The sequence below is a fragment of the Sabethes cyaneus genome, chromosome 2 (genome assembly GCF_943734655.1).
Source record: "Sabethes cyaneus chromosome 2, idSabCyanKW18_F2, whole genome shotgun sequence".
In the NCBI taxonomy this organism is placed as follows: Eukaryota; Metazoa; Arthropoda; class Insecta; order Diptera; family Culicidae; genus Sabethes; species Sabethes cyaneus.
This window is the reverse complement of record NC_071354.1, coordinates 27,566,532-27,589,769: the sequence shown is the minus strand read 5'-3', so window position 1 is coordinate 27,589,769 and position 23,238 is coordinate 27,566,532. Positions and strand designations below refer to the sequence as shown.

Sequence of the window (23,238 nt, the reverse complement as noted above, 5' to 3'; positions counted from 1 at the left end):
GACCAATGTGCTCGCGATTTACTATGCATGAAGATTGAAAAGTTTGCTTACTTGTCTGTGAAGCTAGCCGCCACGGTTACGATTCGGACGAAATCGAAGAACTCAAGAAGGCCATTTAATTACCTCCTAGCCTACATAATTGCTTTACCCTCCTTTAATAGCTTGACTGAATAACGTTGGTGCCCTCTTGAGGACGTTGATTTTCGTTCGAATTTTGACCGAAACTCTGCATAGAATTAAATCGAATGGACTTTGTGTTTTGCAGTCACCCCGCAGTGTGTTGTACCTTTTAATTTGGAAAATAGGTCAAGAAAACTGATCTAGTGAGCGGTGGGTGAACGCATGCCGGTGGAAAATTGTGCACGCCGCTGTTGTAATATCGATTCCAACGGTGGAGCTATCGGCCGCCACAACAGAAGACAATCCGACAAGCCGTTGATATTGGCACCGGGGAGTGTGCACAGTGTGGTAGTGAAAGGAGAGAAAAACCAGCGTGCAGTGTCAATTGGTTGGACTGTTTGGATTAGGGTCTGTCTGACTTAATTCCAGAGGCTGCTGAGCTGTAGCACTGGGTGCAGAGAACTACCGTCTATACTTTCCCGTACGAGCGGCCGTGGCAGCGTTGCAGCATAATACATAGTAACTACGGATTGAAGGTAAGTTTTTCTGCTCCGTGATTCCGCACCTATTCTTTTATGTGACGATGGGAGTTAAACTGGTCACAGTAAACCAGTTACAGTAAAACCGGTGGATTACCATTAAGTTTCGTTTGTGTTGTAATAATTTAATAATTATAATTCGTTTTAGAAAACGGTTTGAAAGAATTTGATGGTTTTTCTATCTCTTTGTGCATGTCAGGATCGCTGGTTCAATTTAATTTTATATAGTTGAGCGAATGGAACCGTGTGTCGAATGACAATGACTGAACGGTTGAGAAGTTTAGTATTTCGTCACACACATTTCTACCATAACGAGTTTTGTTTGTGATAAACTATTGTCGAATTTGTTTATTCAATCCGGATTGGAACTGGATGAACTTTTTGTGTTCATTTGCTCCTATCTGACAGATAAAATTCATCCAGTTTCAACCCGGATTGAATAAACAAATTCGACATATGTTTCTAAATTCCTAAATTCAAAAGAAAAGGGGCAGTGCTACTTTACACAGAACGAAAATTACTTTAAACGAGCAAAATTAAAAATCTGGTGAAAAAATAGAGCATTCATTCCATGATGACCACTAATTCTGACAAGTTATTGAGTATTTTTATGAATCTTTCACTACAACTAGAAAGCATTACTAATGCAATGTAAATACAAGCTAATAAGCATTTAAGTTACATGAGGCGCACCAATCACTGCACTATGGTCCAGAAAGCCAAATTAGGTGGAAAAAATTGTTTACTCAGTAGTCGTTGATTTTAGACTCTTTACGTGTTAGCAACAAAATCTTGATTTAGGATGCCGCTTTTTTGGCATGAACTCTTTTAGGGTGACCTTTAAATTAACCAAGATCCAGAAATTATCTTCCAAACGAAACAAGATAGAGCGATATTTACTTCCGCAAATTTATAGCTTGAACTATTCTGAGTAATATTGCATATGACGAAATCCCTCCATCTCGAACCGTTTCCATATTAGGGCGATTTTCTTGTGTCAAGTTAAAGTGACCCTATTATTTTGCGATTTTTCTCCATAACTTTTTTATTTTGCATTTCTCGCAAAACACTTCTTAAGATGACTTTTGAAGCTGAATAAGACGCAACTTTTGGTGAAAAAAGAAATTGGTTATCTACTTTACTTCTACACTTATATTAAATTTTGTGATAAAAATAGGCCGTTTTTAAACAGGGGTTGACAAAAGGGGGTGGTCGCTAAAAAGGGGAGGGGGAGTTACAAATAAGTAAAAGTGGCTGTAACTATCTTGTATTTAGACCGTTATAAGTTGTGTGAGTGGTCCAGATCTAAAAGAGAATGTATAAACTTAACCTCATGTTTGTTGACTTGAACTTTATAAACGGTAAACTTTCCAATAAACAGAGGGAATGGTAGACAAAGGAATGAAATTATATGTGTTTCATAGTATCATGCAGTGGAACTACCGAATGAGAAATTTAAATAGTTTTCTACCCTCGACGGGGATTTCCGTGATTCGCGCCTCCCCTTTCATCAGAGGCCACCATCCTTTTGTCTTTCAGCCACTTGTACATCTATTTTCGATAAGGTTGGAAGTCTCAGGCGAGCGAGTGTGGAAGCATCCAAAGCTTAGTCCACTGACGCAAGCCTACGACAAATAACTGCTGGATGCACACAGTAGCATACATTCTGCCACCTACACACTCGCGAGTGTACAGCCTCATAGTAATTTTCTACACATCCCGCCCGCGAATCCAAAGCTCGCGAGCTATCCGTAGGTCGTGAGCACGAGCGGCGCACTAGAATGTATGGATGTGGATTTTACTTTACTTCTTTTCTTCTTCATTTTACACCCTCGCTTACACACGCGGGTAAGTGTGCGGCCATTGCGAGCGATGATAGGTATCAACTACTGGGTTGCAATGACGAGCGTAAGCAATGACCGTGGCTGATAACTAAATAGCAAAGCATAAGCAAAGCCTAGGTGCTCCATTCCGTTATCGAAACTTGACCTTCTGTTTTTATACGACAGACTTCGCAGCCAACTGTTAGAGTGCAGGACAATTGCAGGGCTAGTTGCTACGATCCTATTGACCCTAACAGCCTCTCCCAGCCGAGATTCGAACATATGACGACTGGCTTATTAGACCAGCAGCATACCTCGAGGCTAACTGGGAGGTGATAACTAAATACACTATGGCAAAAACTTGTCGCAGTGCATGAGAATATCAGAAAAGAAATCCGAAAGAAATGCTCATGCAGGCGTGTTCGTTAGAAGAAAATCGTGAGAGAAAATTGGACGACACGAATGCGGGCTTCACAACACTACGTTTCAGTTTGCAAATTCTCATAATACAAAAAACAAAGCTTTTTGCTTCATTTAGACACATCTACCCCTCCCCCTGATTAGCTCTCCTCGGGCAGCGGCCCTTTTGTCTGCAGCAACTTGTACCCCTAGTAGCACAGTTGTTATAAACTAGTCGTGGTAACCAATTAATGACTTATTTCAGTCATAAATAGATTGCGGCAACCAGAAATGACAAAAGTGTGCTACTAGGGACGTCTCTCCGAAGATAATGAAAGAGAAACAAAGCCTTCCTTATATTGTACTAATCCCGTAGTGGTGACCCTCCCATCATTTCACACGCTCTTCATCTTATCTTATCTCCCAACCACTTGAAAAACTTCTAACGGTCCAAATGCAAGATATTATTATTATTATTATTATTATTCTATGTTTGAGAGGTTTTCAGCCTGTGGCTGGTTTGCCCCTTAATGAAAGATGATCGCAGCCACTTTTACATATTTGGACCCCCCCCCCCCTTTTTAGCGACCACAGTCAAGGCGTTCCGGTGTTATGGCGCTACTCGTTAGCTTTTCTATGCTAAACTCTGTTAAACCCCCATATATTCAAAGTTGATTTATTTGAGATAGACAAAAATCCACTCTCCAATTTTTTGATATTATGCACAAAAAATCACGATCTTTCAAACGCAATCAACTGATTTTAGTTCTGCTTTCTAAGATACTAACATTTGAAAACGGCCTATTTTTATCACAAAATTTAAAATAAGTGTAGAAGTAAAGTAGATAGCCAATTTCTTTTTCACCAAAAGTAGCGTCTTATTTTGCCTCAAAAGTCATCTTAAGAAGTGTTTTGTGAGAAATGCAAAATAAAAAAGTTATGGAGAAAAATCGCAAAATAGCACGGTTACCCTAACTTGACACAGGAAAATCGCCCTAATGTGGAAACGATTCGAGATGGAGGGATTTCGTCATCTGCAACATTGCTCAAAATACTTCAAGCTATAAATTTGCTGAAGTGAATATCGCTCTATCTTGTTTCGTTTGGAAAATAATTTCTGGATCTTGGTTAATTTAACGGTCACCCTAAAATAGTTCATGCCAAAAAAGCGGCATCCTAAACCAAGATTTTGTTGCTAACATGTAAATAGTCTAAAATCAACGACTACTGAGTAAACAATTTATTCCACCTAAATTGGCTTCCTGGACCATAGTGCAGTGGTTGAAAGCCCCATTAAAAAAAGTTTATAAATCTGTACATTTAAAAATGGATTTCTGTCTGTATGTATGTCTGTATGTTCCTTATAGAATCGAAAACTACTGAACCGATCGGCGTGAAAATTTGCATGTAGGGGTTTTTGGGGCCAGGGAGGGTCTCAAGTAGCATACTTTAGGTCTATTTAGTTGAGGCAACCAGATTACGACTGAAATCAGTTATATTTCGGTTACCTAAACTACTTTGTAACAATCGTGCTAGGGGTTCTTATGATGGTTAGAGACCCCTCCTCCCTTAAAAGAGGGGGGGGGGGGCTCCCATACAAATTAAACACAAATTTCTGCATAACTCGAGAACTAATCAAGCAAATGGAACAAAATTTGACATGTGCGTGTTTTTGAAGACAAGAATTTTTTCTATGGTGACTCCTTCCCTCTTTAGAAGGGTAATTATGACCCCTCTCCCCTTTAAGAGGGGGGGGGGGCTTCCATACAAATGAAATACAAATTTCCTCATAACTCCAGAACTAATCAAGCAAATGGAACCAAATTTGTCATGTGAAGGTTTTTGGAGGCAAGAATTTTTTCTATGGTAAATTAGGACCCCTCCCCACTTTAGGAGGGGGGGCTCCCATTCAAAAGAAATACAAATTTCCTCATACCTCCAGAACTAATCAAGCAAATGGAACCAAATTTAGCATTGGGGTGTTTTTATAGGCATTTTTTTCTGTGGTGAAGAAATTCTATGGTTAGAAGAAATAGTACTGTCAGCTACCTGAGAAGACAACTCAGTGAGTAGGGGTTAGGTATTCCGAGTCTCCAGCCTCAATCCCCCCTGGCACCACCTTATCGATATTACTTCAGGGAGTAACCTTACACTTAACTCCACTCATAAGGTTCTGTACAACATCTGGCTGCAGCTTCTTCTGTAAGGAAACCCACTTTTTCTTGATGTCTTCCTAAGATTTGACCTTCTTGGGATGCTTCCATAGAGCCTGCTCCATAATAGCCCAGTATTTTTTGAACGGCCTTTGTTCCGGTGCGTTGGGGAGGGCTCAGGTCCTGGAGTGGTACGAAAGTAACCCCGTTGGCTTCGTACCACTCCAGGACAACCTTTGAATAGTGGCACGCAGTTAGATCCGGCCAAAAGATCGTAGGGCCCTCGTGTTGCTTCAACGGAAGAAGCAGACGCTTCTGTAGACGTTCCTTGAAGCAGATCCGCGCGTTCACAGTCCCGTTAGTTACGAACGGCGCACTCCGTTTGCCATATGAGCAAATCACTTGACAAATCATGTATTTATTGGCAAATTTTGAAAGTTTCTGCTTCCTTATTTCCTCCGGAACATGCGGCGTGTGCTAAGCGGCTAAGAACAGTTGCCTCGGAAGCTGCCAAAAGTTCGCCTTGACGTAAGTGTCATCATCCATGATGAGACAATGAGGCTTCGTCAGCATTTGGGTGTACAGTTTTCGGGCCCGTGATTTTCCCACCGTATTTTGCCCTTCATCACGATTTGCACTTTGCAGTCTCTCCTGTTCCTTGGCTCTCTGAACGAAAGACTTGAACAGATTCAACTTTGTGGCCACATCCCTGGCCGAAGCATTGGGATTCTCCTTAAACGCTTTCACGACACGCTTGTGATCCTGATCACTAATAGAACCTCCATTCTGACCGTATTACTCCTTCCGTTCGATGCTCAGAGTTTCGTAGTAACGTTTAACCACACGACTCAAAGTTAAGTGCACGATTCCGAGTTGTTTTCCGATGTCCCGATAAGATAGTTAAGGATTTTCCAGGTGCTTGCGCAAAATCAATTCGCGATGTTCCTATTCGGGTGACGCCATTTTTTCCAATTTTCGAAAAATTGACAGCGATAAAAATACAGTGTAAACAATACACTCTAAACTACTTCTATCTAAATTTCCAAGAGAAAATATCCAACGGGTAATTTTCTACAGCGTTTCTTCCGTGGTGCAATTTGATGTGAGACACCCTTTACGAGAAGTTTTGCTTGTAACTAGATATGGAATCAGACTCAAAACAGAATTTGAAGTTTTTATTTGAAATTTGACATGAAATTTTATTGGAATTGCATTTGGAATTAAATGAGACTGGAAATGGATGTAAAATTAAAGTTAAAATTCTACTTGCAAATAAATTTGAAATTAAGCTCAAAATTGAACATGAAATTGGGCTTGAAAGATGACATAAACTGGACTTGGAATTACATTTGAAGAAACCGCCGAGTTAGTTTCGAGGTACGATGCTGCCTTAACAATCCAGCCGTCATATGTTCGAATCTCGGCTAGGTGGTGTTGCACTAGCCCCGTAATTGTCCCGTATTCTAATAGCCGGCTGTGAAGTCTGGCGATAAAGAAGGGGCAAGTCTTAAAAAGACGTTTAAGACCAAGGCTTTAAATTTAAACTAAAATTGAACCTGATATTGATCTTAAATTTGGTTTGAAATTGGACTCTTTAAGTCCGGACATGTAATTGAACTTGACAATGGACATTATTGGACTTGAATTTGGACTAAGTTGAACTTGAAGTTCTACTTCAAACCGGACATGGACACGAAATTAGATACAAAGTTTTACTTAAAATTTGAATTTACATTTTTCGTCTTATTATCTCACACGTTTTACCACTTTTCTGTTTCTGTTTATTCCCTTTTCAAGTCCCGTTTTTACACTTTTTGTTCCGTTTTACCTTTGTTATACAATAACAAAGGTTTTTTCTCCTTTTCTGTGCCATTTTTTTGGTTTTGTTCCCTTTGTTTGTTGTTTTGTTACCTTTTGTTTTCCTTCTTGTTTCAGTTTCTCTCATATATTTCACTCGTTTTTTTGCAGTTTTCCGTCTTTCTGTTTCCCTCTCTTTCGTTTTTAGCTTTCATTTTTGTTCTAATTCTTTTTATCTCTTTTCCTTCTCGTTTTTCGTCTTCGTTTGTTCTTTTTGATGCCCCGTTTTTCCGTCTTTTTTGTCAAGTTTATTCTGTTTTTGGGTTCCTTTTTCGCCCTTTCCACTCTAGTTTTCCTTTATTATGTCCTGTTTTTCGTCCTTTTCTTTTACTATTATTCTTTATATCTTTTTCCTTCCCATTTTCCCATCTCTCGTCCCATCTTTCTCTTTTTATATCCCGTTTGAACTCTTTTTCCTGTGTTTTTAGTTTCCTCTATGAGTTTTCTTTTTTCTCTCTCGCTGTACTTCGTTTCTCTTTCGGATTCTCCTATTTCTCTTCCGTCCCATTTCCTGCCTTGAATATGCTAAGAAAAAAAAATTGTTGGCCCTATACTGCCTATACTCGCATATGGGCCCCATATCGATTTTAATCGTTTTTGAGTTAAGTGAATAATTAGTCTTTATTTTTAGTGCACTTTTTAAAAACATATTGAAATGGACCTGTTTATTTATACAAAGTATGGAAAAATACCAAAGTCATGTGGTCCCATATTAAAAGTACCCGCATAACAGTCCCATAATTTGATATTACCATAACTCCGCCAATTTATATCCAATTTGAACGGCACCGGTGGCATTTGACGCGTACTTTTTTCCAGCTCTGATATACTAAAATACTTGGCCACAAATAGTGACCGGTATAAGGTGAGGAACCGCTTGTGTAGAAAAGTTATTAGCCATGTGGATACCTAAAGTCTTGAAATTGGAAATGTTGGCCCTTTTTTCATATGTCAAAGAAAATCAGTCATTCTAAATCAAATTTACTATTTCGGAATCGGTACTCGTAGGTTTATGGATGACTCGTACTGAACCTTAGACCATATTTAAATTAGTTTAGTGAATCTAATTAGGTAGTAAAACTAAACGATAACATCGACATTTCTTTTTGTTACCTTTTCTTGTTTAGTGAATTTATTTAGTGAATCGTTTTTGTCATTTCGAACCAATAATAGCAATTTTGGGCAGGCCTCCCAGATGGCACCGAGGTACGACGCTGATCAAATAAGCCGGTCGTCGTATGTTAGAATCTTAGCTGGGAGTGGTTGTTAGAGTCAATAAGATCGCAGCACTAACCCCGCCATCAACAATTATTCGAAGTCTGTCGAATAAAAACAGAAGGTCAAGTTTCGAAAATGGAATGTAGCACCAAGGCATTGCTTTACTTACGAACAGTTTAGTTCCGACTGATCATTTCGGAACTGGTTTCTGCGATATAACGAATGGTTCAATTATTAAGCTTTATCTTTTACTTTAAACTACCACCTCTGATCCTGTAGGAACCAGTTCCTAAATGACAATTCAAATTATTTTGAAACGTCAAAAGATGGCCCGTTGAACCTAGCCAAGGAGATATCCATATTACTAGATTTTATATTAAAGCTTGAATGCTCATTCTTGGCCCCACAGGAATCTATTCCAGAGTGACCAAACAGCTTCATCTCTTTATACGAAAGAAGTCCCCTCTCTATAACTTTCAAAAGCGTTAATATCCAAATGAGTGCTATTTTTTGCGAATTGCAATACAACTAGTTTTCTATGCGTACCAGATATTCCTGCGGAATTTCGAGTTCCGAAATTCTGGGACCGTATTTTGTTTAGTGGCCAAGTAATATGACGGATCAAAACTAGAAAAAACACGAATCAAATGTCACCGTTTTCGTAAAAATTGGTTCATAATTGTCAAAGTTATGACAATATCAATGACTCGGGTATAGGACTGGTATGCGAGTACATTTCAACTTTATGTTAAAAGTACCCGCATATGAGTTCCATCCGTTCCAATCGTTGTTTTCTGCAACAAAATATTAAGACTAACTTTTAATGTTAGTTGCAATGATTGAGTCATGATAGAAAGCAAATACTTTGTACAAATATGGTAAGTCTAATTACGCGTAACACGAAATAAACAACAAACAATTGTAATTATTTCAACCGTCTTTTGCTCAACATAGTGATTTTCGTTATGGGACTGATATGCCGGTAGCGGCACTATACTAGTTGGTTCATTAGAAATGAGTTTTTGAATTAGGAAAAATCTATTCAGGAAAACCGACTACCGGCCATAACTCAGTAACAATAAAAAATATTATCATGAAAATTTTATCATTAAAAGATTAGAAATTGACAATCACGAAAAAATATTTAAAACAATTCAAATTCATGTGACAGAACATAATTTCTTTAATTCAAACTTTTCTTTGGGATTTTTTATCATCACTTAAACATAAAATTGGATTTAAAAACAAAAACAAATTGGTTTTAATTGGTTATAAAACTAGACTTGAAATTGGATTTGAAATCTAACTTGAAATTATACTTGACGTTAAACCTAAAATCAACGTTGAAATCAGGCCTGAAATCCTTAAGTTCGAATCGGATTGAAATCGAATTTAAATTGGTTTCGAATTGTACGTGAAATGGTATATGGATTGGACTAGATAATCGAATTAAAATTGGATTTGAAGTCAGGGTTGAATTTGTGCATGAAATTAAAATTGAAATTGAGCTTAAATTACGGCTGAATAAACTTAAACTTAAAATTTAATTTTTAACTTGATTTGAAGTTGAACTTGAAACTGGAACTATTTTACCACAATTTCGCAACGCTGGGAGGAAATGGGTGAATTTACTTGCCGCAAGAACTTCGGCACTTCTGGGTAATAATTATTTTACACGTTACACGTGCCCCAGCTTGGACACGACAGTAAACAATTTATTCTAGTTTACTCTCGATGTGAAGATAATGTATCTCTGCATTCCGCTGGGATAAAATCGATTTTTTTCACCACAGGAAAGCTGTTTTAATGTGGAATCCGATGAATGACTGCTTATTTAATGCACACGATTGTTTTTTGACATTTTACCCAAAAAAAACATCCTTCATGTGACCAAAACTGCTAGAATACCATACACCATGCCTACGGAATCTTCGCAAAAACTTTTTCTTGGCATAAGAAGATTGAAAATTTAGAGATATTCAGGAAAACGATTGGAAAAAATTCCTACCGTGCACTTAAATTATTAATGCCAAAATGTCAAGAAATCTGTTCTGGACACGACATCTTTCATATTCTCCATTCAAAACAAATGCTGAGGATCCGAAAGACCTTTTCGGTTTCACGCCGGTGCGGATAAAATATAGACACGTGTTATCAGTTTGATAGACGATCTATTACTAATACATAACACGGCCATCCAGCGTGTGTTTGAGTGTATGGAATCAGTAGATCGATATCAGATCGCAATTTTTAGTTCATCTCATTCGGAACGCCCCGTTCGGCCGACACCTGGAAGTGCATGGTGCGCTCCACATAAACGACAATGCGCGTTGCCATAAACAACCACGGTAAGGGGCCATCCATAAAGTACGTCACGCTTATAGGGGGGAGGGGGGGGGGGGGTTGACCTAATCGTGACGATTTGTGACGTAGGGGGAAGGGGGTATGAAGTTATCTGACGTCACATAAAAAAAATTCAAATGGAACATTTATTCGGGGAATTAGAACTGAGCTTTCATTTTAAGATACAACTATTAAAGGCTATTAACTATTAAAGGCTCTATAAAATTAACGTACTGACGGATTTTAAAACAAATAGTAAAATTTTTGGAATTTCAACTGTTTATTTTCAACATATTTTCCATGCCAAGTGGCCGAGAGAAAGTTCAAATGTGTAATCGACCTTCGCGGATTTGAACCAAATTTTGCCAGATTGTTCGTTTTCGGTCAGAAAGTAAAAATCCAAAATTTGGTACGTATCGAACATTCCCTCGATTAATGGGAGCGCCTTCATTTTAAATTTTTAAGGAAAATACCCGATTTTGTCAAAACCTCTTTTTTTCTTTTGCTTATAGCTCCGGAAATATTAAGTTTAGAAAGATACTATTTTAACATTTTCAAAGGAAATCATCCAAGGAATTTGAAAGATATTATTTTTGGGCACCAGTGCTGCCAAACATTTTTAAACTCAATTTGAAAACTAAATTTATATTTTTCTCTCAATGAAGACAATTTGATCTCAAAAATTTCAACTTCATCGTGTTCCGCAGATTTTTTTACATAAGGATCACTCATCGCCCCGAGGTATTCTTTACCGATCCCGAGATACAGCGTTTTAAAGCAAGCAATACCCCACTTTTAATGTAAAACTAAGAACAAAATAACTTTTTTTTTGAATCAGTAATTCTCTACGCAATGTAAAAATACTTTGGCATATCGAAAAAGCATTTATACAATATATAGCAAAAATTTTCTTAACAGTGTTGCCAGTTTTTCAGTTTTTCGATTTTTGCTTTCTGACCGAAATCGAATAATCTGGCGAAATTTGGTTCAAATTTGTGAAGGTCGATTACACGAGGCTCGGACACTTCGCGTGGAATGACCCATATATATGTGAACCGGACTTATTTATTCTTCTAGTATGAACTCTTCATTAAGGCTTTACAGAATATGTTGTACACCACTGTAGAGCTCCTTGAGTATCGTCCTGCCTACAAGATATTCGCAACCGCAAATAGCAGTCGCAACTCCTGAGGGGTTACGAGGTGCTACCAGAGACCAATGGTAATGTTTCGCCTTGATATTCGTGCTGAACTCAATCGATGAACATAAACTCATATCGAAGTCCCACGGCTGGTTTTAAGGTTCTTTCGTATAACTTATACTGCCCCTCAGATAAAAGCTCCCTAAAGGATAGAGTTTATGCCACTTGTGAATTATATTTCGCGTCTAAGGTATTGTTGAATGATTGCAAAAAATACACAAAATGACCAAATCCGTCAGAAAAGTTCTTCCAAGGCGTGTTGTTGCAAGACGTCAGCAGGAAGTCCTGATTTTTTCAACTAGATCAGACGAATTTGAGTGGATTAAATGACGTGGATATGCGCGAAACATTATTCGACGACACATCTGCGCCTTCTGAAGCATATCCGATCACAGCAATTCGAGATCATCTTCAAAATCCGTCAATTTTCCTTCTTCCATTTGCTCATTTTTGTTATTATAACTAGCTGACCCGACAAACTTCGTATTGCCACAAATTAAACTGTGTTGTACATAAATCGTGAATCAAGGACGACCTTTGTCACAATCTTGAGTTTTGCAAGTTTCTGGGGAGTTCATCGGTGTTTTAATATACAAATTTTCCTCACAGTAAAGTAGAAAACAACTCCTCCCATTGCTTAGCCTGATAAAATAAAGCGGATAGCATTTAAATATTTGCCATTATTACAAACCATTTCGCCGAATACCATTTTGCGGAACACCAATTCTCGGTTAACCATAACGCGGAATATAGAGTTTCGCAGAATACCATTTCGCGAAAAACCTTACACGGGATATACCATTTCACGGAAAATCTTTTCGTAGAAAGTATCATTTCGCAGGGGTGACCCAACTGAAGGAAAGTAATAGAGGTCAGTAGATCTAGGAAATCTCGCGGCCTATGGCCGTCTCGTGTTGAATTATCTAATGTTACTATTGATAGTTTTTGGTGGTCTTGTTATTGATTAATGTTTTATGAGTCTAAAATTTCTCGAGTTTGATTAGTTTTTGAGTTACGCAAAAACCTACCACAGGGGTGAGGGGTCTCAACTCAAACCTTCATTAAAAAATTCCTGCCTCCGAAACCCCCCACATGCCAAATTTGGTTCCATTTGATTAATTAGTTTTCGAGTTATGAGGAAATTTGTATTTCATTTGTATGGTAGCCCCCCCTCTTGAAGGAACAGGGGTCATAATTCCCCTTCTAAAGAGGGGAGGGGCCTCAGTTCACCATAGAAAAAAAATTTGCCTGCAAAAACACCCACATGCTATATTTGGTTCCATTTGCTTGTTTAGTTCTGGAGTTATAAGGAAATTTGTATTTCATTTGTATGGGAGCCCCCCCTCCTAAAGTGGGGAGGGGTCTCAATTCACCATAGAAAAAATTCTTGTCTCCAAAAACATCCTCATGTAAAATTTTGTTCCATTTGTTTGATTAGTTCTCGAGTTATGCAGAAATTTGTGTTTCATTTGCATGGGAATCCCCCTCTTTTAATTGGGGAGGGGTTTCTAACCATCATAAGAACCTTTCCTGGTCCCAAAAACGCTTATATGCCAATTTTCACGCCGATCGGTTCAGTATTTTTCGATTCTATAAGGAACATTCGGGTAGACAGAAATCCATTGTTATAGGCATAGATAAAACTAAAAAGGTTAGACAAGCAAAGCAAAGCCTGGGTGCTAATTCTGTTATCGAAATTTGATCTTCTGTTTCTATACGATAGACTTCGCAACCAGCTGTTAGAATACAGGACTGTGCAGGGTCAGTGCTACGATCCTATTGACTCTAACAGCCTCTCCCAGCCGAGATTCGAACATACGACGACTGGCTTATTAGACCAGCGTCTTATCTCGAGGTCAATTGGGAGGTCATCAGGTTAGACTGTATATGTTTTTTTGTAATGAAGGAGGGGGAGGGGGTGTTGCCACGACGTGACGTACTTTCTCAGGGGGGTCATGAATATGTGATAAAATGTGACATAGGGGGATAGATTTTGATCAAAATTTGCGTGACGTACTAAATGGATGTCGCTTAAATTGAATGATGAAGCATTATTAGCGCTAGTTGTAGAAGCGGTAGGAAGTACTCGCTAGCTAACGTACCTGCTAATCGCATCCAAAGTAAGTAAAGCGTTGACGCCGAACCAGCATATATTGGGCTTGTGCGAAGCCAGCAACAGGACCAAACACACCGTACCTTTAATGGGATCATCCTGGGACCAGATACAACTGGCTTTGGATACTTTCTGGAGAGGATGGGTGCGAGAGCACCTGTCCATTCGTACGAAACGGTTGAGAATGGATGAGAAACCAGTATTCGAAGGTAATTTGGTAGTAAATGTGGACGAGTCCTCCCGGAGTAGCTGGGTACGCGGACGGATTCCCGCAGCCACCACAGGAAACAATGGAAAGATTCGTCAGGCTATTGTACAAACTGTTGGGGGGTGGGGCCGTGGTTCAACTGGCAGTCCTGGAGGTAAAAGATTGAGGTAGAACTGAACCTTAGAGTCAGTATTACGAGGAAGGGGAATTTCTAAATTGTCATGATTTAATCGGATAAACTTTTAACGTCGTTTCATTACTCTTTTGTCATCGGTTGATGAAAAAGACGTATATAATACTTAAGTCCGGAACGACAAACAGTTGCAACTTTACGACTATCATAAATCCGGATAAGGTTGCCAACGCACTTTTATTGCGTTCGCTAACTCATATTGGAGGATATAATCGACGGAGTGCACTATTAATGACACATACGATGGTATGAGGCGCACAGACCAGGCTCTCGCAGCACTATCCATCAATTTAGTTGAAAGGAACCTGTCACATTGTCTCTGAGTCATTCGATATCCGGTACGGTCACTGAGATACAAAAACCGCACCCAGCGTCGTCCGATCCCGGTGTGGTCTGCCGTTATTCGATGATTTTACGACATCCACACCATAAAACCAGCCGACCCGACTCGGAATAATCTGTTGGCCACGCGCTCTCCATCACGATTGACCTATACGTCGTCCACGTTCAACGCTTTCAGTGCAAACTCGTACGCAGCACGGCTGTCGGATTTGTTTAACTTGGCTGCCATTCCGCACCGGAATGAGTAACCCTTTTCAAGCCAATCCTTGTGCCGCACCGGCAACGCGGCAATGTCACTGCGAATCGTTGTCGTCGCGCCTGTCGACCTTGAAAACGTGTGCCATTGTAGCGCACGATCTATAGAGATTCTGCAGCATCCTTTTTTATTCCGCTTCGTTTCTCCGTCGTCAATTCAGGGTCGGGAATATTGATTCGTGCTTTATTGACGGTGGCTGTCCGCAGTACCCCATCATGACTCATGGTGGTTAGTCATCGGAAGGGGTTTATAGGACATCAATTGGATTGAAAGAAATTTGGATTGAAGAATTGTAAGGAGAAAAAAATTGTCACTTTTCGAAACAGTTCTGTGCAAATAAAAACAAAAATTATGGCAAACTAACCGGAAATGGAGGCAATTGACTTCTGTCTGTATATTTTAACGAGCGAACAGATTGTTATATTCTCACCAACTTTGCAGGAACCGAAAGCTCCAGCAACGTTACAACATAATGTACTACACACAGTAGGTAATTGCCCTTTCCCATGCCAACCAGCAGTGCATTGTGCATTGTTTCCCGGAAAGATGCTCGGTTGAAAGTTTGACCCACACGGGGGGCAATACATTTGCTGGAAAGTTGCCATCCGCAGTAGTGCATCATCTTCATGTGACGAACTAAATCTCTCGATTTGCAACGCAGAAAGCTCAAACAGAAGACGACCGGTGGGTCTCAACTGCGGGCGCCAAACTGGTGTGTGCTTTTTTCATCTCCTGCTATTTAGATGCATGCGGTAATTACGGCCTGACCTCTTTCGTTCGATGCTACCGACCGCCGCAGCAGCAAGTAGTGTCTTCCCCCTGTGAGCGGGGAGGGGGGTCTGTGAGTATGCCTTTTAGCTTTGAGTTTTTTTTTCTCAACTCTTTAGGGTACCATTTCAATTCACCTTGTTGTTTTTTTCGCATTTGGTTTTTGATTGTATATTTTCCTAAGCGGTTTGTTGCTGCTCGAATGCAGCTGTCTATTGTAGACAACATCATGATCACCTAGAAGCGGCCTTGTAATTATTTGAGCAGAGTAGAGTCTCTTAGATGAAAATTTGAATTTCTTATGCGTTGAAAATTTTCAACTAGAATTGCGAAACAGAACTGATTTCAATTACACTGGCACAAACAGGAAAGGAAAAACGACAGTACGACATCGCGTACAAGATTTGTCCTGTTGGCAATGGTTCCAGCACACAGAGACAAGACAAGATATATGTGCTGTAGATCTTTGCCAAATTGCTTTGCCTTACATGGCTAGTTTATGCTGGCCACGAAGGGCACACAGCCCCAGGGTATACGTATGACGACGACGGCGACGACGACGAGTGGTACAATGGTTGAAAACTGGTTCCGAACCAACAATTCATCAGCTTCTGCTTTTCCAGGTTAAGAAAAAGTGAACAAGATGTAAACCAGTCGCTGGAAACAGGCAGACAGGGATCTTCAGCCAACTATCCAAGGGTGGTCGCTGTGTAAAATAATCTACTCTTGGCCAAAGTCGATTTTGTACACTTTGTTTCTATTTCTACATGTTAGCAAACAGTTCTCACAAAAAAAGAATGTTCGTAGATTGCAAAAATGAGCAAAAACTAGCAAACGCAAGCGTTTCATCGAATTCGACACCTTCGGCGGCGGCACTACGGTTGCTAACACACGCGGTATCTTGTTTACATCCATTTAGCTTGTTTGTAAAAGGTGTCTATTTCGCCAGGAAACTCCCAAGACGCTACGGATGGGCTTAATTCGCAGAAAAAAGTGAAAAACAACGCCACATTGCACTGGTTTGCCGGTTTTGAACTCGCCGGTTAAATGTGATTTTTTAATCCAGTACATGTATGTTGATCGGTTAGCAACAAGAAACCCACTGATTGCAGCTCATTTTTGTAAAGCAAAAAAAAAATCACGTGAGGAGAAGAAAAGTACATTCATAAAAGTGCTTTTATCTCTTTTGCAAACAATTGTCGAAGAAATCATGATCTAGATTATCAGGTGTGCATTGAAGTGATTGTGCGCGAACTGTCACCGAGTGGAGGCAACTCACGTGATCACAGCAGCAGCCTAATTCGGTTCCGCTGGACTTCTTTATCGCTATGGGAAAGTTTTCACTATGTTGTTGATTGTCAAACGAATGACGTCCGGCGCATCCAAAGGGGGCGGGCGGCATGTTGTTATTCATGCGCTTCATGATGATCATGATGATGTTGATCGCGTGTTGCAGTAATCCACCGCCCGACAGTGACTTCTTGTGTTAATTGATACGATTGCTGCAATCGTTTCGGCGGGCAATTAAACCGAATCAAGATTGATTCGAAAATAACTGGTTGTGTTTTGTTGCATAAATCTCCCGCTTGGTGGTGGAAAGCAAGCAAAATGAAATCGAAAAGTAAAAGCAGTTTTTTGCATTGTCCTGTCGTCGCCGGCTACCGGATGATGGAATGATATACATATAGATTCTCGTTCACAAACGAACTACTCCAATCGAATCGAACGGGGCATGATTGCATTTTGCACATCCGCCGCTATTCGGACCGAAACGGAGCGGTTTCATCGATGGATAAACTTTAAAATACATTAAAGCCGAAGAATCGAGAGCGTTTAATGATTAAGATTTTTGATTGCATCAAAATCGATTACAATTCTCTTCATGTGGCTTCGTGCGTTGTTTAACCGCCACTTTCTAGTTAACGAGTTCCTCCGGAACTTATGTTGGCAGCCGTCGGTAAGTTCGCTAAGGCAAACGTCGTTAGTGCAAGGGGCAATAGACGGTGAATCTCCGTCCTGATTGGCAATAGCAGAAGCTTGATGATCTACGCTATTCACGGCAAACATCAGCGACCAGCGTCGGAGCATCGATTTGAAATAATCAAGTAACCTTCTTTGCTTTGATTAAGCTGCTTATCGATTGGTTATATTTCAATTTACTGATCTGTTGCTCGATATTTTCTCTTTAATGCCAAATCATCCAGAGCAAAAAAAAAATGAATTAGTTTACATGAATGGTTTAGAGAATCTTTGCTATATTATCGCAGTGGCGATGTAAATTCATCAAAGGTATATGAAGATACCTAATTTAAATTCAAACAAAACGGGAGTCCAGTTACGTGACATTTCGAACCGATAACAAATGTAATTCCTGAAATACCGGAGTGACAAATTTTACTTGGAATCAGACGTGAAATCTGACTCAAACTTTCTGTTCCGATTTTTCTCTTTGCTAGTCCCATTTTTCGTCTTTTTCTAATTTCGCTGTATCTCCTTTTTTTCTCGTTTCTCGTTTTCATCTGTTCTGTTTTTACTTCTTATCTGTCACATTCATTCTGGTTTTAGCTCCATTTTTTCCCTTTACTCTCCAGCTTTCCTCTTTTATATCCCGTTTTTTCTCTCCCGTTTTACCTTTTTCTGTCACATTTTTTCGTTTTTTGTACCAGCATACTTTTTTAGGTCACACATCTTTTTCCCGTTTTCCTCGTTTTTATTCTTCTTTTCCCCTTTGGTTTCATTTGGTTCGTGTTTCGTTTTCCCTTTCTTGTCTCATTTTTCTTCTTTTTCTCACCCATTTTCTCACGATTTTTTGCTTTTTTTGTCGCGTTTTCCCTCTATTTGTCTCGTTGCTTCTCTCGTTTTTTCTTTTTCCGTTCGTTATTTCCTCTTTCTCTGTTCCGTTTTTCTTCCTTTCCTGTGTCGTTTTTCGCCCTTTTCACTCCCGAATTTTCCTTTGTTTTTCTCTCTTCTGTTCTGTTTCTCATTATTTTTCTTACGACTTTCCTCGTTTTCAGACCTATTTTTCCTCTTTTCTTACTCGTTTTTTGTAATTTTCTATCCCGTTTCGTCGTTATTCCGCTCCTGTTTGATTTTTTCCTTTTATTATGTCCTGCTTTTGCTTCTTTTCTGTAAATTTTGCCGTTTAATTCCTTTTAACTTCTGTTTCCAATTTTTTCTCTTCAGTTTCTGCTTCTTCTAATCCGTTTTTTCTCTTTTTTGTCCAGTTTATCCTCATTTTCTTTCTTGTTTTCTTTATCGTTTTCCTTTATTTTCTGTTATTTTTCTTTTCTGTACCGTTTTCTATATTTTTCTGATTAATTTTTCCTTTTTCTCCTGTTTTATTTTCCTCTTTTTACACCTCGTTTTCCGTTCCGTTCTGTTACAATTTTGTTTTCGTTTTTCTTTTTTTTCGCGTCAGTTTATATTTCTTTTTTGTCTCGCGTTGTTCCTATTCTTCTATCTGGTTGACCAGTTTTTGTCGCATTTTCTGCCTTGCTCTTTTCCATTTTTTCTTCAGAAGCAGAAGGAAGCTGACAACCTCTAGATCCGTCGCACAGTGGGACGGATTCAAAAATAGTGAGACATAAGTAAGAGCATCGAAACCTTAAGACACAGCACAATATTTTTTTTTATTTCATTTCATTTATTTCCAGTAGCGTAAGGTACAACCTTTTTTAAATACTACCTCCGGCTCGTCACAGTCATTGTAATATTATTGCTAGTTTCTTATAAAATAATTTTACTACCTAATCTAACTACGGTTCCAAAGCTGTATGTAGCCCCGCTTGAAAATTGCTTCCGACGATGAGCGCTTTATTATGGGAGGTAAACTATTCCAATTTATAACACCTCGAATGAACAGGGAATTGGCGTAATTTGCAGTGTTGTTTGAAGGGATCACCAGGTTTTGCAAACGACGGCGGTTCGACTCTATCAATCTTCGATGCAGTATGGCCGGAATTTGCGTGGTTATTAGTTTTCTCAAGAACAAGCAGGATCGGTATGCGTAGAACACTTGCAGAGAACATCCCAACAGATTTTTTTGCAGATGGCTCACCTGGTCGTATCTGGTCAATCCATAGACGAAGCGTACACAGCAATTTAATGCAACTCGAAAACGTTCAAACAAATTTGCACTAAGGCGAACATGGAAGATGTCCCCAAATAAAAAGTGTGGCAGGATTAGTGATTTAAACAGTTTCAGCTTAGTGTCGACCGTTGCAGCAGAAATACAGGAGTAAAGCGTTCGTAGACCAGCGTAAATCTTCCCGCACTGTTGGGATATCAAACCGTCCCACTGTAGATCGCTCTGGAATACGTACCCTAGATTGTACGCACTGTCTGACCACTGAACGTTTTGACCGTCTATGCACGACACCGGAGGCACAAATCTAATTGCACGCCGTCGTCGGCTTGTTATGAACAGCGCTTTACTTTTGGTAGGATTTATTGCAAACCCGCTCTGCCGTGACCATTCTGAAATTCGTTCAAGATCCGCATTCATCATCCTAGTTATTTCCGATATGCAAGAACCATGACGTCCGATATATAGTTGAACGTCATCAGCATACATCTGGATGGAACAAAATTTGAGGATTGTTGGAAGATCGTTTATGTAGCAGCAGAACAGCAACGGTCCGAGAACTGAGCCTTGCGGAACACCAGATGTAGATTCAGCACAGCTGGAGCAGCGACCACCACAGTACACAGTTTGTTTTCTGCCTTGTAGATATGCATACAGCATGCTTACAGCGGCAGACGAAAAGTTGAACTGAGCTTCAAGTTTTGCAAGCAGCTTCCGGTGTGGAATTATATCGAAAGCCTTCGAAAAGTCTAGCAGTAGAAGAATACCAACACCTTTTTTTTATCGATTATCGCTCCTAAATCATCATGTACACGCAGTACAGCGGTTTTAATGCTTTGACCTTTACGAAAACCAGCTTGGTAGTCAGTTAGTAGATTGTTGCTTTCGATGCAATGTGCCATTTGTTGCTTGAGAAGCTTCTCAAAAGACTTGGACAGCGCGCATAATATGCTAATCGGTCGTAGATTCGTAATATCGTTCAGATGAGGTTTCTTTTTCAATGGGAGTACCTTTGCATGCTTCCAACATTCCGGGAAAGTAGACGACCCGATGAAAGCGTTGAATAAGTGAGTTACTTGTTCAATTACCAATGGTAAGATTATCTTAATAAACTTGATAGGTAGCCCGTCCAGACCTACTGCGTTCGACTTAACGTCCTAAATGGCATTTATGACCTCCCTGCTCTGTACTGGTCGAAAAGCAAACTCGTACGCTGCATACACTGTAGATCTTGGGGGATTCCCTTCCAGAGTGCCACTCGTAGTACAGTTCGACAAGAAAACTTCATTTACCTCATCGGGATCGAAGATAACTTCATTTACCTCATCGGGATAACGCTTCGTATGCTTTTCAAATGTTCTAAGAAATTATTAATCACTTTAAATTGCACATTTTCATCGAAGATAGTAGAGCTCTTTCTTTTTCCGTTTAGAAGCTATCACTAGTTTTTTAATTTTTACATGTAATCTTTAAGGGAGTGTATCTCTGGGGATAGCAGCTATGAGCAGCTAATCTCAATTGCTTTTTGTGAATCAATTTATGTTGTAACCCATCATATATAACTTAGGGCGGAACACTGTGGAACATCTGAGAAAAGTTACCATGAAGTTAACCGTTTTTAAAGCTGAAAACTATAGAAACCGTAGTTTTGTACGGCTTTCGCATGTTCTTTGAATTAAATCAGCAAATTTTTCTCGAAAATATTCTTTCGGTTTGCGCCCAAATGTTTTGACACCGCTTGCCAAGCTCCTACACAATGCAGTCGATATCATATCAGTGGTAGAAGCAGAAAGGGCAATCATATAAAAATAATTACCATCGGTGGGTGAAGTGTATGGTGTGTGGGTACGAATGGTTAGGCCCCGTACAGAGTAAACGCGACATGACTTCGCTCACATTCGTTTAAATACGCAGCCGCTTCCGGCTTCCGGCGAAAAAGTGCTGCGTACTTTAACGAATGTGAGCGAAGTCGCGTCGCGTTGCAGTCGCGTTTACTCTGGCGGTACTCTTAGACTGGAATGATCGAAACTAGATATGAGATAATCTAATATCGGGTGTCGTGTACTGATAGTTTAATTGTCAAAACATTTGGGCGCAAACCGAAAGAGTGTAGGTTAGAGTCCCACTCAGTAATTGAACTATGGAATATATTTTTGGCTTCACATCGAAATTTCGCAATATCATCCAGTTTACCATTCTTCCTCACCAAACGCTCTAATAAAAAAAACTACAAGGTATACAGCCCTAAATTTGTACGAATGGGTGACGTAGGACTATATCAGATCACTAGATCAAAGACTAATGTAAACAGCATTTCTGGCATATGCATGTTCATAAGAATCTGTGAGTGCCATTGTTTAAGTGAATGTTTAAAAGAGAAGAGCGACATATTCAGATCCAATTCTTCATTGAATGCAATGGTGGCTTTGATAATACATGGACGGGGGATCATAAGTACAATGCCTGCAACCATTGAGATATAGAAGATTTCTTTTCAAAATCACTTGTGTGCATCATAAAGGTTGAAATAGTAATGAATGAACAGCCTACAGATTACTGTATTAAATATGATTATGTGTAGCTTGACATGTTTCAATAATCTTACTTTCACTAGCTTGTGACCTTTAAAAGGGTCATTGGTTACAAATAATATTAAAACCAAAGCACGTTCATCGCAAATATGACGTGCCATTCGAATGTCCTTCTCTTTTGACATGAATGGCAACAGGCACGTAAGTTAGCGGTGATTCACTGTGTTTTGCTCCGAGAAGGTTTTACTAGTTTACTTTCACAGCTTACCGCTTGTAACATAGTAGAAAATATGGCACACACGCAAAAATTTCTGTTTTATTTGTATGAGAGTCATTATCCTCCTACCACACGGGTGGTAACATAAACACCCACATGTCAAATTTGGATCCATTTGCTTGATTAGTTCTGGAGTAATGAAGAAATTTGTATTTTATTTGTGTGGAATCCCCCCTTCTTAAAGAAGGCAAAGGTCCTAATTCACCATAGAAAAAATTCCTGCCTCCAAAAACCCCCACATGAAAAATTTGATTCCATTTGCTTAATTAGTTCTAGAGTGATGAGAAAATTTGTATTTCATTTGTATGGTAGTCCCCCACCCCTCCCCCTCTCTTAGAAGGGGAAGGGGTCTCAGTACACCATAGACAAAAATCATACCTTCTAAAACCCCCACATGCCAAATTTGGTTCCATTTGTTTGATTAGTTCGCGAGTTTTGAGGAAATTTGTGTTTCATTTGTATATGAGCCCCCCCCCCCTCTTACGCCGTCCATAAAATTGCTCTCTCGCCCCCTCCATAAAATTGCTGATCATTTTATCTTTCCAACAACATATAAATTGTTCAGTGTTGTCCAGTAGTTTAGTAGTTATTAGCATTTGAAATCTTTCATTCCAACGTTACACTTCTATTTTCGTTTTCACAAAGTGCTATCCAGTCCCAGATAGTAAACAAAGACGTAGTCCTACGTTAAAAAATTGACTTTAACTCCAATTGCACCTCAAAGTCCGGAGTTCGCATTGAAGAAAGCAAGCAGTTCTAACTCGATGTTTGATGTCGTTATCGCGAGTCACTAGCGTACCAAGATATGCAAAT

The 23,238-nt window shown here is 39.5% G+C and overlaps 1 protein-coding gene across 2 annotated transcripts in view; it reads left to right on the top strand.

The window, feature by feature from the left end:
- The window catches only part of LOC128734941 (unconventional myosin IC), an 88,813-nt gene that overhangs the window by 967 nt on the left and 64,608 nt on the right, over positions 1-23,238 (top strand). For both annotated transcript variants that reach the window (XR_008411998.1, XM_053829358.1), the window contains exon 2: positions 266-656. The gene's annotated coding sequence lies outside the window, so the exon portion shown is untranslated. The remainder of the gene's footprint in view (positions 1-265; positions 657-23,238) is intronic.